We start from the raw sequence: 16,654 nt of genomic DNA on the forward strand, positions 1-16,654 counted from the left end.
CATCCGAGAAGACGGAATGCTTAATAATTTCTTGTTCTTCGGAACGTGTATTTTAAAAGGAAATTGGATTTATTCTGGCATTATTTGAAGTACTGTATATTACAGTATATAGATGGGATGCAGAAAACAGGGAATTTTCCCCACATGAAATATCGGTTAGATATCATGTCTGGGTAGTTTGAAGTGACGTCGAAGTCACTGAGACAGGTACGGAGCAGATGACATAACAGGGAAACTATGATGGAAGCTCCAGGGCTCAGTGTAAGAAAAAAGGCCGGGTGATGCCGAGGGCATTTCATGCATTTAAAATGACTTTTAAATTATTTTTGAAATGGAGATCTGATCACCTGAATTTCTGGATTATCGGTTGAAATTTTTTTTTTTTTTTTTTTCCTAACATGTGGTCTAGTGCGACTGAATCCTCTGTATGATTTAGATTGCAGGATATCAAGAGGGAGTGAAAACAGAAGACGCTCGAATACAAAGTAAAATATTCCACCTAGGAGAAACAAACCCTGTTCAAAAAGATACATATGCACTCAAGCATCCATAAACTTGAGATGATATTAACCAAATTCAAGATATTATTTCCACTTTTAGAACATTTTGATCTTTACATTGATTGTTTTTTTTTTTTTTTTTTTTTGAGAATCAAAACTCAATGGATCTTTTATTGTCTAGTAATTTACATATTTTAACGTGAATTTTTTTCTACTCTGTTCACATATGATAGACTGAGTCATTTTGATTCCTAAACAATTTAAGGATAAGTCATTGTTTTTAGCATTACCAAGAATATCAGGTGTTTTCTTATTATAATTACTAGCTGATGTACCCGTACTTCGCTATGGAATTCTTAGAAAGACTGTCTTTTTGGTTTTCCTAACTACAGTTAACAATTACAAAAATGTCAGTAGGAATGTAGGAATTAAAAGCAATGTTATCATGTAAAATACTCGCTCAAATGAAAAACCGCACATTTTATCACTTTTAACGATCAGTATTACGATGCCGATTTAATAGTCCATAGTTCCAGTGCTGGAATGACCACGCCGCAGACAGCCGTGAACACTCCTCTGCCATTGTTCCGTTAAATATGCACACTGCTCATTCCATTCAGTGTCTCAGGGTAGGGATTGAATAGCTCGAATGCTATGATGAACCAGTTTGTTACGTACCAGCAGTATCAGAAAATTTATCAACCAGAGGAATGGCATGCTAAAGAAGAAAGCTATCTAACTCCCCAGCTATGATGAACCAGTTTGTTACGCACCAGCAGTATCAGAAAATTTATGAACCAGAGGAATGGCATGCTAAAGAAGAAAGCTATCTAACTCCCCAGCTACTTCCCGCCAATATTCAAGCAGGCTGTTACACTCGGTACGACCGGGCGAGTTGGCCATGTGGTTAGGGGCATGCAGCTCTGAGCTTGCATCTGGGAGGTACTGGGTTCGAAAACCACTGTTGACAGCCCTGAAGATGGTTTTCTGTCGACTCCGATTTTCACACCAGGCAAATGCTGGGGCTGTACCGTAATTAACACCAGGACCGCTTCCTTTCCATTCCTAGCCCTTTCCTATCCCATCGTACCATAAAAGCTATCTGTGTCAATGCGACGTAACGAAAATTTAAAAAAGAAATACTGAATATACAGCAGTAATTCCATCTATCAGACATGACTGGCAACAGAAGACACAAAGCACATCACAACAAACAACGGCCAATGTAATTTTATTGTTGTTCAATTTCCATATTTTAGGTCTTCACATTTAGTTCTCTTTCGACTCTGTGATATTAGGGAGTCTTACAAAATTATTTATAGCATAGACTGTAGTTCCTTATTCCCCGACTTTACATTACGATTTTCACTAAATTCTGTTTACCCATTTTCTCGTGAGTTTGCTGATATGGACTTAGCAACAAAAATCCAAATTCGTGAGTATCTCTGTTATCATAGCCGGTACGGTAACAATGTATAGGACATAAACGATCGGAAATTTAATACTATATAACTTTAGTAATGTAGTGTTTGTCGATGTGTCTGTTAGGTCATCAGCCCAGAGGCTGGTTGGATCCTCAAATAGCACCACCAAAGGTTATGCAGTTATAGGGATAGGACCACTAATAACAAATATTTGAGAATTAAATTTTAGGCCTTCCCCTAAACTACCATTTCTCTCAGTGAGAATAAAATTATTTATGGCCTAGATTATAGCGAGTTATTCCCGGACACCACATACTGATTTTCATTAAATTCTCTTCAACCGTTTTCTCGTGATGCGAGTACAGACAGACAGACAGACAGACAGACAGACAGACAGACAGACAGACAGACAGAAATTACGGAAAACTAAAAAGTACATTTCCTTGCTACTATGGACACGACCGATACAGAAATACAATCCTTTTAAAATTCTGAGTGATGTACAGACAAAACTCTTATTTTATATACAGTAGAACCCTGTTTATCCTAAATAAAGGAGCGGAACCACTTCGGTTGACACGTTTTTTCGGATGACACATGGTAAATATTTTAGGAAGTTAAACGTCGAAATAAAAATGCATAAACTCTGTTAAGCAAAGGTGCATACTGTATATTACAAAATGTCACTCATTGTATAAAATCAGTGATTTTCTTCTGAATTTTCTTGGTGCAACGCTGTCGTGCAGCTATGTCGCGCCACCGTTTAATCAACAATACATTAGCTGGTGTAGGTTCATTGCTTTGTTGTCAAAGCAGTCTGAAATAATGAAACATTGTTTTTTTTGTTACTACTGAAATGAATATTGTATACATTAATTTTGTTACAGTACTGTAATTAAAGCGTGTGGTACTGTATTTTAATAAAAATTCGAAATCAGTCTTACGTCCAATGCATTAAATCCATCATCTAATGTAACTTGATTCTCAGAACTGTTATTGTCAAGATTGGAGTCGTCTGCATGATCTTCATGACGAATAATACAGTAATAATAATAATAATAATAATAATAATAATAATAATAATAATAATAATAATATAGTAATAATAATAATAATTGCTGCTTGTTCAAGAAAAAATGTATCTTGGAACGAACTAGAGGGTAAGAAATTGTTTTGTTTTATGTTACACATGCATTCTGGCATAATTCATAATATAAAAATAGGGTTTTCCTAGTCGCTCTCAGCACATATAGGAAGAGAATTACTAATATCAACGTCTAAGAACAAGAGGGTAAAAACAATATATTAAAATACAATTTTGCCAGAGCATTTCGGTTAAGCCGGGTTCTGGTTCTGCTGTATATAGATGTTTAGGCAGAAACTACACATGTCCCTTTTTAAAATAAAATAAAAAGGAATAACATGTATACAGTATCCATCTTGTTCAGGTTGACAATACAGATTTCAACTATAAATTGCTTGATTATTATCGACATATTATACAAACATTTTCACCTGATTTATTCTTGTGTGCAGCTGTTTCATTTTATTGTTTTTCTGGTGGGGTGGTATGTTAGGTAAACTTTATCTTTGATGTTGAACTGTGCGTTATTGTAAAACGAGACGTCTTAATGGGAGATCTGAAAAAAGAAGAGAGACTGGGAAGAAAAGAGAATGGCAACAAGAATGGACTTCTGCCAGAGAAACCACAGGAAACACAAGATTACCAGGTATGGATGGGGAGACAGAACAAAAATGTTGACTGATTACATATTAGTGGAAAAAAAGACATCAGAAGAATCTTTTGATGTTACAGCTATGCCTGAGGAAGCCTTTGAGTGACCTTAAAATAGTGACAGTAAAGTTGAAAGTAGGCAAGGTCACAAAACAACAAGAAAAAAGAGAAAGAGAGATTAAGATCTGGAAATTGAAGGAAAAGGGAGAGTTGAGGAAAGAATTACAAAAACTGATAACAAGGACAAATATTAGTCAAGCTGAACAGGAATGGAGAGGTGTGTAGAGAAAACATGGCAGAACATTAGGAGGAGACAACATGCCTGGTGGCCATGATCGTGTCTAAACTGTTTGAGACATGTTCACCATCAGAATGTTGGCTGGCAGGGTACGGGAGGTGGTGGTATACAATTTATAATCGCTAGATTGTGTGCCGAAACCCTGGAATTAATTTCAAACATCTCTACAGTGCTCATATGGAGTGAGGGCCTATAAAGCTGTTGATGGTGATTTGTCCATCGGATGGGGACGTTGAGCCTTGAGCGGAACTCTTGGTGCTACTCGATAGGAGTAGCCTGCGTGTTGGCACCGGGTTTCACCCTCTGCTTTCCTACTATCATATATCACGTCCTTCATGTCATCACATTAATTCCTTTGATGAGATTCATGTCAGGAAGGGCATCTGGTCCTAAAAATCCGCCACGACAGATTCATCTCACCACATACCCGACCCCATAGAGAAACGGGACAAGGACTGGACAAATATAAAGTAAAGAAAAAAAACTTGCAAGGGAAAACACACAAAAGACTGAAGAGACTAAAGCCAGACATGGAAGCGAAAAGAGTTTGCAAAAAATTACTAGCCAAAGAAAAGTTGGGAAACATTCACGCAAGAAGTAGAGGAAGATTTGAACTGTGCAAATAAATTATCATGTGGAATTAAGAGAAGCTTCAGGCCGGCACCGTATAGACCCACCCCTTATGCTTCAACTGCGCCAATCACTACCAGCTTTTAAGGCTAGGCAAGCCCCACTCGCTTCTGCTCATGGTTCTGTAGCAGAGGAGTATGGAAATGACCCCACGATTAATCTGGAGTGTTCCATCTCGCGATGTTCCTGGATCCATCCAGCATCCGGACGATTCTAGAAGAGCCAGCGCAGGTATATAAGAGAGGAACGACCTGCCTGGAATTAGTGAGAGTTAGACTGAGTTAGAAGTTGGTGTGGTTCAGTTGTGAGCGACTGCCAGTATAGTGAAGTATGTGAACTGCCGTGATTATCGGACTAGTGTGCTACAGTGCGGACTGTCAACGAAGGAGAGAACGTGTAGCCGTGCGACGCGGGACCTTGTGTGTGAGTGTAAAACTGTGTAGTGTGAGAACAAGTGAGAAACGAAGGGAGAGAGAGCGCACGAACTGCATAAGTCTGTGTTATGAGCAAAAGTTGTGTGTAGTCTTGTGTAGTTTAGTGCGTAGCTAATAAATCTTAGTATTGAAGCTACCAGTCTAGTGTTAATTGATCATACTACCCCGCCAACTCGTTACAACTGGTGTCAGAATCGGGATCGACTGGTAGCAGTAATTTCATAACTAGGAATTTCTAGTGAATCGTAAAATGGATAGCGAACAGTTTCAGGCTCTGCTCAGTAAGTTCACCGAACTCTCATCCAAACAGGACGAAATCAAGAGCGAACTGAAACTGGAATTAAATGAACTTAAGGGTGGACAAGGTAAATTAGAACACGAAATGTGCTCTCTCGAAAGAAAATTAAAGAGTGACATTATGCAGGACGTACAGGAACTGGTTGAAAAACAGATCAAAGAAATACCGCAGGTTGTGGAGTCAGGGGTTCGAGACCTGAAAGAAGAAGTAAGTGCCCTGCGTACGAGAGTGACAGCCATGGAGACTCGTGCTAGGGCCACCAGTAGCGACAGCGGCTCCAGCGCCGAGAAAGTAAAACCCCCGCGCTTCGACGGGACAACATCTTGGCAGACCTTCCAGGCCCAATTCGAGACCGCGTGCGGGCACAACGGTTGGACATCGGAGGAAAGGGCCGTGTACCTAATCGCCGGACTGCAAGGACCAGCAGCGGAAGTACTACACAGCCTTCAGCCGGGTGCCACTTACGACAAGATTGTTGGAGCGCTCGACAGCCGATACGGTGTCCACCAGCTGGCAGCCGCCTACCGAGTCCAGCTAAGGAAGAGGACCCAGCGCGCTAATGAGACGGTGCAAGAATTCGCGCAAGATGTGGTGCAGCTAGCCCACAAGGCTCTGGATGGGCTGCCTCTGAACCACATTCAGCGGGAGGCAGCCTATACATTCATTGATGGGCATCGCAACGCTGAGATCCGTCAAAAGCTGATGCTCAGCAGGCACCATGACCCCACAGAGGCCCTGACATTAGCCCTGATGGTGGAGGAAGTGAAGGGAACAGCGGCACCGTCACCGTCACCAAGAATACGAGCCGTAAGAAGCGAGGGCGCGCCTGAGACCCGCACCATTACGGGAGAAAGACGCACGCCACCGCTGAGACGCCGACGCACCAACGAGATCACCTGTTAGAATTGCGACGAGTGTGGCCACCTGCGGAGGAAATGCCATATGGAGGCGGTCCCTGATCAGGGAAACGAGTAAGAGCCGACAAGGAGAGGGGCTTGTCGGCACCGTCACTACCTTCCCCTCACTTCAGGCTGAATGTGGTCACCGAGCGGAACGAGGACAGCTTGATCGCCGACGGGTGGCTCGGAGACAGGCCGTGCCGAGTCACGATAGACACGGGGGCGGCATTGACCATCACCAGGCCGGACATCGCTGAGGGACAGCCAGAGAGGGAACCCCACTGCCCTTATCTGCTGCGAACGGCCCCAGGAGACACCATCCCTGTTTTCAAGGAGGCGCTACTTCAACTGACGCTGGGATGACGCCTACGTGTCTGGGCCTTTGTCGCCGCCATAACGGATGAGATCATCCTGGGCCTAGACGCGCTACGGAAATACGAGGTGACTGTCGATGTGGGACGACGTGTATTGTGGCTCGGCAAACAAGAGGCAATGCTGCGACACCCAGGGACGCAACCTCGAGTAGCGCGGTTAACGCTGGGCAGCGACGAAGTGATACCTGCCAATAGGGAGGTGATGGTTATGGCATGGTTAGAGGAACCCATACAAGGGGACAGCGTGCTCGTGGAACTTGGTTCGCCGACCACCGATCAAGGACTCTACCTGGCCAGGACGCTCGTTCCGGCACGAAGCTGCGTGTCGGTACGAATATAGAATTCGACGTCACGGGAGCAGAGGGTACCCAGCGAGGCTGAGCTTGGGACTTGTGAACCAGTCACGTGCATCATGCCAGTGGACGACGAGGACGCACAGACCCTGGAAGGAGGCGAAGGGTTGGATAAGCTCCGGAAGATTATATCCGACGCCCGGAAACATTTAGAGGCGAGACAGCGCAGGGAGGTTAAGGAACTAATCCATGAGTTTCAGGACATTTTCACTGCTACCGGACGTGACTACGGAAAGACGGACAGAGTGTACCTTCACATTAACACCAGCGACGCCGCTCCAATCCGACAGCTACCTCATAGAGCACCCGTGGCGAAGAAGGTGGAAATCGACAAGATGCTAGATGACATGAAGCAGCGGGAGGTCATCGAGGAGTCGAACAGCCCGTGGTCATCGCCAGTTGTCCTGGTGAAGAAAAAGAACGGTGAACTCCATTTCTGCGTCGATTACCGGAAGTTGAACGACGTCATGAAGAAGGACTGTTTCCCGTTACCGCGGATATATGACACCCTGGACACATTATCTGGAGCCCAGTGGTTTTCGACTATGGACCTGAAGTCTGGATACTGGCAAGTAGCGTTCCATCTGGAAGACAAGGAGAAGACGGGGTTCTCAATCGGCCAAGGGCTCTACCAGTTCACCGTGATGCCCTTTGGCCTCTGCCACGCGCCGGCAACTTTCGAGCGACTGATGGAGGCCGTGCTGAGAGGGCTAACTCACGACGCTTGCCTCGTGTACCTGGGCGACATAATTATTGTGGGACGCACGTTCAAAGAGCACGTGGAGAACCTGCAGAAAGTGTTCGAGTGGCTACGCGGGGCTCACCTAAAGTTAAATCCCGGAAAATGCCAGCTGTTCCAGAAGGAGGTCCGCTACCTGGGCCACATCATGTCGTCGGAGGGAGTAGCCATGGATCCGGAGAAGTTAGAAGCTGTCAGGGACTGGCCGGTGCCGAAGGACAAGCGAGAACTAAGGAGTTTTCTCGGCCTTTGCACGTATTACTGGAGATTTATAGCTGGCTACGCAGACACCTCAAAGCCTCTTACATGGCTCACTGAGGAGAGGAGGTCTTTCCAAGGGTCAAGCGAGGCAGAGGCTGCGTTCCGGAAGCTGAAGGAGTCGCTGTGTACTGCACTCATCCTCGGATATCCCAAGCCTGGGGAGAAGTTCATCGTAGATACCGATGCCAGCGACGTGGGAATTGGTGGGGTACTGTCACAAGCGCAAAATGGCCAGGAGAAGGTGATCGCAAAAACTGAGAGAATTTACTGCGTGACGCGTCGGGAATTGCTGGCCATCGTGAAGACCTTGGAGCACTTCCACAAGTATCTGTATGGGCAGCCTTTCCGCCTGCGCACCGACTACTCCACATTGACCTGGCTCCTAAGCTTCAGAAACCTGGAAGGTCAGACAGCTCGCTGGGTGCAACGCTGACGCTCTATCGAGAAGACCGTGCCCTGTGAACTGTACACACTGCCAGAAAATGGAGAGACAGGCAGGCATCGTGGACGTCCGGGCCATGAGGGCCACCGCCGCTGAAGGGTGGGATCGAGATGCCCTCAGGAGGGAGCAACTGAAGGAGGATGACATCGGGCTGATCTTACGAGAAGTAGAGTCGGGACAGAGGTCGGAATGGAAAGACATCGCCGAACACAGTCCAACCTATAAGGCGTACAGGGCCCAGTGGTCGTCTCTCATGGTTAGTGACAGGGTACTTACCTGCACATGGGAATCAACCAACGGAAAGAAGCACATTGCACAGCTGATAATCCCCAGGAGCATGAGAAAAGAGGTGCTGACCGAGTTGCATGTGGGCGCTACTGCCGGCCACGTGGGAGCGAATAAGACACTAGATCGTGCCTGACAGCATTATTACTGGGTGCACTTGAGGAACGTTGTTGAGAGGATGTGCCAGCTGGGTGACACCTGCACTGCGAGCCAGGGTCCACGTACCAGGAGTAGGGGTCAAATGATGCAGTACAACGTTGGAGCACCATTCGAGAGGATCGCCATTGATGTCGCTGGACCATTCCCCGAATCTGATGCCGGGAACCGGTACCTACTCCTGGTTATGGACTACTTCACAAAGTGGCCGGAGGTCTACGCCATCCCCAACCAAGAGGCATTGACAGTGGCCGACGTCTTGGTCAAGAACTACTTCTGTCGATTCGGTGTCCCAAGGGAACTTCATAGCGACCAAGGCAGAAACTTTGAGTCCAGGTTGATGCAAGAGGTTCTGCAACGCTTAGGAGTGCGGAAGACACGTACGACGCCTCTCCACCCTCAGTCAGATGGTATGGTGGAGCGTTTTGTGAAAACCATACAAGAGCACCTTAGGAAGGTGGTTTCGGCGCACCAGAAGGACTGGGACAAGAGGGGTCCCCTTCTTCTTGATGGCCTATCGAGTGTCCACCCATCAGACGACAGACATGACACCTGCCAACAGGGTCTTCGGAAGGGAGCTCTGCCTGCCATGCGATCCAATGTTTGGGTCTGCACCAGACCAGCAGCAACCAGCGACAGACTATGCATGGGAGTTGGTGGATCGGCTCAACGACATCCACGATTATGCCCAACATCATCTAAGGGTAGCCAGAGACAGGATGAAAGCCCACTACGACAAGCTCGCGAACTCTGCGGGTTTCCAAGAAGGTGACAGAGTGTGGCTGTACCGTCCGATGTGGATGAAAGGTAAGTCACCGAAACTGCAGCCACAATGGGAAGGCCCATATACAATCGTCACCAGGATCAACGACGTTGTCTACAGAATCCGGCGGCCTCCCTGACGGAAGATGATGGTTGTTCACCTGGATCGCTTGGCACCATATTGTGGAGCAGCTCGGGACGGGCAGGCTTGAGGAGGGGGCAGTGTAATGGTCATAGCGTCCGCCATGTCAACTGGCAGTGGGCCCGGCCCGGCACCGTATAGACCCACCCCTTATGCTTCAACTGCACCAATCACTAGCAGCGTTTAAGGCTAGGCAAGCCCTACTCGCTTCCGCTCACGGTTCTGTAGCAGAGGAGTATGGAAATGACTCCACGATTAATCTGAAGTTTTCCATCTCGCGATGTTCCTGGATTCATCCGGCATCCGGATGATTCTAGAAGAGCCAACGCAGGTATATAAGAGAGGAACGACCTGCCTGGAGTTAGTGAGAGTTAGACTGAGTTAGAAGTTGGTGTGGTTCACTGCCAGTGTAGTGAAGTATGTAAACTGCCGTGATTATCGGACTAGTATGCTACAGTGTGGACTGTCGGCGAAGGAGAGAAGGTGTAGCCGTGCGACGCGGTACCTTGTGTGTGAGTGTAAAACTGTGTAGTGTGAGAACAAGTGAGAAACGAAGGGAGAGAGAGCGTGCGAACTGCGTAAGTCTATGCTATGAGCAAAAGTTGTGTGTAGTCTTGTGTAGTTTAGTGCGTAGCTAATAAATCTTAGTATTGAAGCTACCAGTCAAGTGTTAATTGATCATACTGCCCCGCCAACTCGTTACAGTATTAAACCGTATAATACAATAGGCCTGACACCTGGCACAAGAACCCCTACAGTCACAGGTTTATGAGGGATTTTCTCTTGCAACAACTATCGATGTATTGACCTTCCACTAATTGCGGGCAGGAGGCAGTTAAGCTTAGGTCAGATTTACGGCTTTATGCTCTCAAGGCTCTTTATATATCACTATTCTCCCATACCACTGTCAAGGGTCACCTAATCACAAGCAAAAATAAGAGTATTCTTGAGTGAATATCAATAACCATCTCCACCTGGATGTTTGATGGCTCACAAATTCGGGGAGCCATGTGGTGACGAATGAATGTACTATTTCCACTTCTATTATAACGTTTAAATTTCAAAAAGTCATTGTTTAAGAAGCCTTTCTTGTGGACAGTCGAGATTTTCTTCTGATGACGCAGACCACAGTTCTCTGCGAAACGTAAAGAATTTCACCTTATTTTCTTGAGACGGCATTAGCCCAAAAGCCTATACAGTATCATGTCTAAAACAGAATGGTTTGGAATTGACAATGAGCAAAAACAAGGGAATGTGCTGTCACCTTTGCTGTCCATAATGGCGATGACATCGTAGAGGCAGCAAGAGAAGATTATGGGGGGGGGGGGGGGGAAGATTGAATGTAATGTTGTGATCTGGGGAGAAGATGGGGAGGAGGTACAACAACAGACGTATGTACTGAATAGAAGGATTGAGCATCAATGTGGAGAAGAGCAAGACAATGGTGATGAGTAGAGGAAGTAAAAAAGGAAAAGGAGCAATTAAAATTGGAGACAAAGAACTGGAAATAGTAGAACACTTCAAATACTTGGGACATGAACTGACAGAAAATGGAAGACTGACTATGGAAATTAGTAGAAGTGCCCTTTACCATCAGGTATGGAGATGTACCAATAAAGGCTAAAGAAGTGCAAGGGTGAGGAGAGTACAGGCAGGACTGTGGTACAGAAGACAAGAAGGGATAGAGTGAGATATGAAGATATATTGCACCTGACAGGGGCATGATCCAAGGACCTCTGGTCAAGACTGGTCATCTAAATCGCAGACATAACACTATTTTGAGAAGAGAAATTTTTAAATCAAAATATATCAACATCATGGCAAGAGATAAAAGAACCCTTTAAATTTTAATCTGAAATCGTTCTGTATTTACAATATGTTGCGCAACCTTTTCTTTATCTAGTGGCAAGTTCACGGGAGATTGAAGCTTGTGACATCACAGGTGGGGCTGAGCTGGTGAACCACCAGGATGAAAGTTAGGAGAGGTCAACCCCACCTCATGTTCAAGCTAAACTAGAGAAGTAAACCTTTTCGAATCGAAATATGGGAGCCATCTTTAAATCAGCATGACCAACTTGATTATCTACACCGAGAGAATGAATAAAATTCATATTCCAGCATCGCTTTTTGATCCAGAGGAGTTGATTGTAAGTGGAGTATTTATTTAGAGTGCGTGGTGTCTCTTCTGTTAATAATTTACTGATAGAGAAGGAATACTTGGTTATATAACCATGGAAAAATATTGGCAGCCATCTGGCTTATATCTTCACACCTCACCGACACGGGGATTCACCCAATGAGGGGAGAAAACGAGGAGAGACATTTATAAATTATGAGAGATCGCACGATCGGATTTCGAATGGATGTGTCTCATTTACTGTACATCAGGTGGATACTGGTCACCTAATTATCACACTATTTTGCTTCTGTTAGGCCATGAACAGGCTGAATGCAAGTTTTGAGAGGGGATAGCCTCTTAGTTGTTAAAAGGATGTAGAAAAGTCGCCCGACTCACTTGGATTTTCTTCTCACAAGGGGTGGACCTATGTTAGTCGTGCTCTCAGTGTCCCTTTGTTGAGTGAGCTGTGGTGTAGAAATCACAAAGAAATTGATTACTTCGAGTGAACCGTGCATTGTATTAACATATGCATCAATAACAAGTGAATGTTTAAACTGTGTCGAGTTTTGGAACACTTGGTTTAACTCATAAACTTTTTATTATTATTATTACTACTCAACATTTACCTGAGGCAACAGCATGGACGGGTAGTGATAAATCAACTGTTGCAGTAAGATACAGGGTAAATCAGTGTTGAGTCGCAGACTCTATTGTGCGGGCCGTATTGTAATACCCTGTATCAATATTCTTTGATTCGGGACTTGTTAATCAAAGATCGCGTTGCGTCATGCGCAGTGAAGCTGACGTGCGTAATGAGGATTAATCTTGTGCATATTCTGTGCCTAGATAACTGTGGAGAGTCATCATTCGCCAAGGACAATAGATATGAAACCCAGCAGTCGACAGGTTGAACCAGCGACCTTCTCAGTGCTGATGGCTCGGCGCTAAGACCCCAAGATAGACCACCTGAGCTGACAAAGGTGTAATGAGGGATCTTAGGCTGAGTAACCCATATTTTATTTATGCACGGCTTTTAGAGTGCGGGAATTATTTTGTGTAAAACTGTAGCTATAAATGATAGAGATTCAATTTTATTTAAACGTAAATGTGCCGAAGCAAAGCAGAGAGTCTCTCTTTGTAACAAGTCTGAGTGGCTTTAATTGTAAATATGGGAAAATTTAGTTCAGGGAAAAGGAATTTTGTTTTCCACTTTATTTCGGGATTTTACGTTTTATTAATCATTCTTCTCTCCTGCTAGTTGTTTTACGTCGCACCGACACAGAGAGGTCTTATGGCGACGATGGGACAGGAAAGGGTTAGGAGTGGGAAGGAAGCGGCCGTGGCCGTAATTAAGGTACAGCCCCAGCATTTGCCTGGTGTGAAAATGGGAAACCACGGAAAACCACTTTCAGGGCTGCCGACAGTGGGGTTCGAACCTACTATCTCCCGAATACTGGATACTGGCCGCACTTAAGCGACTGCAGCTATCGAGCTCGGTATTAATCATTCTTTAAGATCAGTATTCTGATAGATTCTAGGTTTGAGAATGTAGGTGTTTAGCCGGAGTAGTATAATGGTATTATAGTAGAATAAGTTATGATAAGAGCGGCCCAAAGCCCTCCAATGATATATTTAGCTAGGGAAAACTACATTTCATTTGTGTTGTTTTAATTGCCGTGTGTGTTGGTTTATTAACGCGTGTGCTGCTATAATTACTGCGTGTGTCGTTTTGATTAATGTGTGTGTGATATGTGAATCATGTAAGCAGGTTAGATGGAGGGTAAACTTATTTGAAAGAATTTATAATAATAATAATAATAATAATAATAATAATAATAATAATAATAATAATAATAATAATAATAATAATAATTGTAACAATATCAATATTGGAAGCTGGTGTCTTAATGTTCAAGGGTACGTATTAAATTGATTACCATCGGATCAGCTGTGTGTGAAATTAGCGTGGAGTTATAGTTAGGAAGACTCGAAGTCAGGACTCATGGTGTGAGATAGTACTGTCGATTGAAATTGCACATACAGAAGCATTTAATTTGTGAGATAAATGACCACATGACGATAGTGATATGTTGCAGCTTAATGCGATGAATTTTGAAGGGATGATTGTGTTTTAACGAGTGGTTTTATGTACCAAGTCTCGCCCGCTGTGAGGGGAGACTGGCTAGAACCGTATTTTTTGTGCAAGACACGTGTGCTGTATTCATTTCGTGTGAGCTGCGACCCTCATGTGAAACTTTGCCTGACAGGAGTTTTTGTTCGTGCGAGCGTGTCAACGGATTTATTGGTACAGCTGATTTAGATTTACACCAGTAATAAGTGACCCGGTAATCTACACATAATATTTACTTTATTATTGTCTCTTGCATTTAAATAGAAAGTAGGGTTTCAGGATCCCTGCTGACATGGTCTCGAGTTTGGTCTTGGGCACATGTATACAGCGACATCACGGTGTTGAGATAAATGTTGCACATCTCACATGCCTTATTCATATAAAAATGTGTATTTTTTAAAATTATAAGTTAAGAACTGAATTTTCCCGTATTGAACAGAGATTCACAACTAGAATTGAGAAAAGGTTCACCCTATTCAATACTAAGTATTGTCCCCGTTTTTACCATCGAGGTAATTTGCCCCAGACTAGTCAGCCGATCCCAGGCGTGCTCAGTCCGAAATGTGATAAAAATAATGCCCTAAAAATACATACACCCTGGATCTTGATGGGGAATATATAACTAAATATGGACACGGTGAGGTCAATCAAACTACAATAAAGCAAGGCGAAGCATGACGTCAGTTTTGGAGGAAAATCTGTTTATTAAAAATAAACAAGATAAATATTTTTTAAAAATAGCAAAGCATCAAATAATCAGATTTACATGACTCAGATAGGGGTTTTTTTTCTTTCCAGCTGGATAAAGTCCATCTTGAGATTCAGAAAATATAACAAATTAACAGTGTATGTCGACATACATACTGAACATATCAAATCAAATTTTTAAGTTCTTTTTTAAAATTTATTAATTTTAACACTGTAACTATTTGAAGACTACCAATAAATAATAAAAATATATATAATTAATGAACGGAGTGAAATAAGTATAAATACCAAGACAATGGGCGCCACCTGCAAAACAATTGCAGGAATATTTAATGGTGTAGAGCAACGAGCCACTCTCTCTCTCAAGGCGACGGTCATCAGGCTGACGAGGCTCCAGACTTGCTTTGTAACCTTACCTGTTTACCCCTGAAATTAGATGAAGGTAGCATGCCAGGTTCATCCTCACTCCCCTGATAAAAGATTTACTGCAAGTTTGATACCAGAACTTTACTCCCAAAATAATAAACAAAAATATAATAAATACCACAATAATCATCACTTAAAGAGACCCCCTCCTGATTGCCGTCCGCAAAGGCAACGTACAAACAACTACGACCAACATTAATCATTACCTCACGAGACCTACTCGCTTGTCGTTTACAAAAGCAAATATACACACCACTAACAACAACCAAATCATTACTTCACGAGACCTACTCGTTTGTCGTTTACAAAGGCAATATACACACTACTAACAACAACCAAATCATTATTTGACGAGACCTACTCGTTTGTCATTTACAAAGGCAAATATACACACTACAAACCATCAATAAAATTGTTGATACTATATACACATTTCTTAACATACCTCCAGGTAAGAGTCCCACTACACTCACTACTGTTATAGAACAAAAATCGTATTCTGGTAGAGAAAAGTACGACGACTTTCTCTACGTACGGATGCAACCTTCTTTACGAAGAGCATCCCTAACCCTATTTACACACTTCATCGACGTCTTGAGTTCTTCTCGAGTGCCGCACAGATTGGTGTAACGCCTCAGGTTTCTGCAACTGAAAGTGGATACTCGGCCGACGATTTCCTCGACCAAGAATCAGCTCTGTGCTCAAACACACATCCACTACCGAATCTCGATTCTGTACGCATCACCACATCCACTGTACATAATCTCGTAGAAGAATTGTAGTCCAACTTATTATACAGAGTTGAAGTTACAAATAAACACTTAAGTAGCGTCTTTGACCTAACATCCGCCAGAAACTCATTAGCATCAGCAACATATAGCGTGCTCACTCCGAAAACGATACTCAAGAACAATACAACATTGCCTAGGACTATGCGCAAAGTAGCTCCCGCGCGCCGGTCCGAGTGAGAAAACACACAGAATCAGAGACAGAAACACAATCAGAAACAGCATTAGAGTTCGAATCAGAATGACTTGCCGCACACGCGTACATGCTTATATAGGCTTGCTACACGTGGTAATCGCGTCCTGAAAAGTTTAGTGGTAGCAACGCTCACACCGGCACTTCTTCCCGCGTCACTCTGTCAACACAAACCTCGCTCAAAACAAAGCCCTCGCATTGGTTATCGAGTATATGATGTGACATAGACCGTCCACTCATGTATGTCCACATTGATTCACTCCATTTCTTCAACCGATACAACCTGCCGTACCCCGTGTTTTCAAGCCACTTGTTGCAACACATCCAACTGACTTCAACCGTCCTTCCCGATATAGTCGCAGTTTTCCCAGTTGCACAATCCTTACGGCTAGGCCATATTTACGGACTCTTACCCAAACGGAAATTTATACAAAATATAATGATGAACATATGCAATATTCCCTAACTATACATTCTTCTTATAATATTACGTTTTTACATGGTAAATAAACAAAATTACATGATTTTAACCTAACAAACTATATACGAAAATTTCC

At 43.7% G+C, this 16,654-nt stretch overlaps 1 protein-coding gene across 3 annotated transcripts in view; it reads right to left on the reverse strand.

Annotated features, from left to right (window-relative positions):
* Glo1 (Glyoxalase 1) overlaps nucleotides 1-16,654 on the reverse strand; it is a 318,389-nt gene that overhangs the window by 160,203 nt on the left and 141,532 nt on the right. The window lies entirely within an intron of this gene.

The sequence above is a fragment of the Anabrus simplex genome, chromosome 7, assembly GCF_040414725.1.
Source record: "Anabrus simplex isolate iqAnaSimp1 chromosome 7, ASM4041472v1, whole genome shotgun sequence".
NCBI classification, from domain to species: Eukaryota; Metazoa; Arthropoda; class Insecta; order Orthoptera; family Tettigoniidae; genus Anabrus; species Anabrus simplex.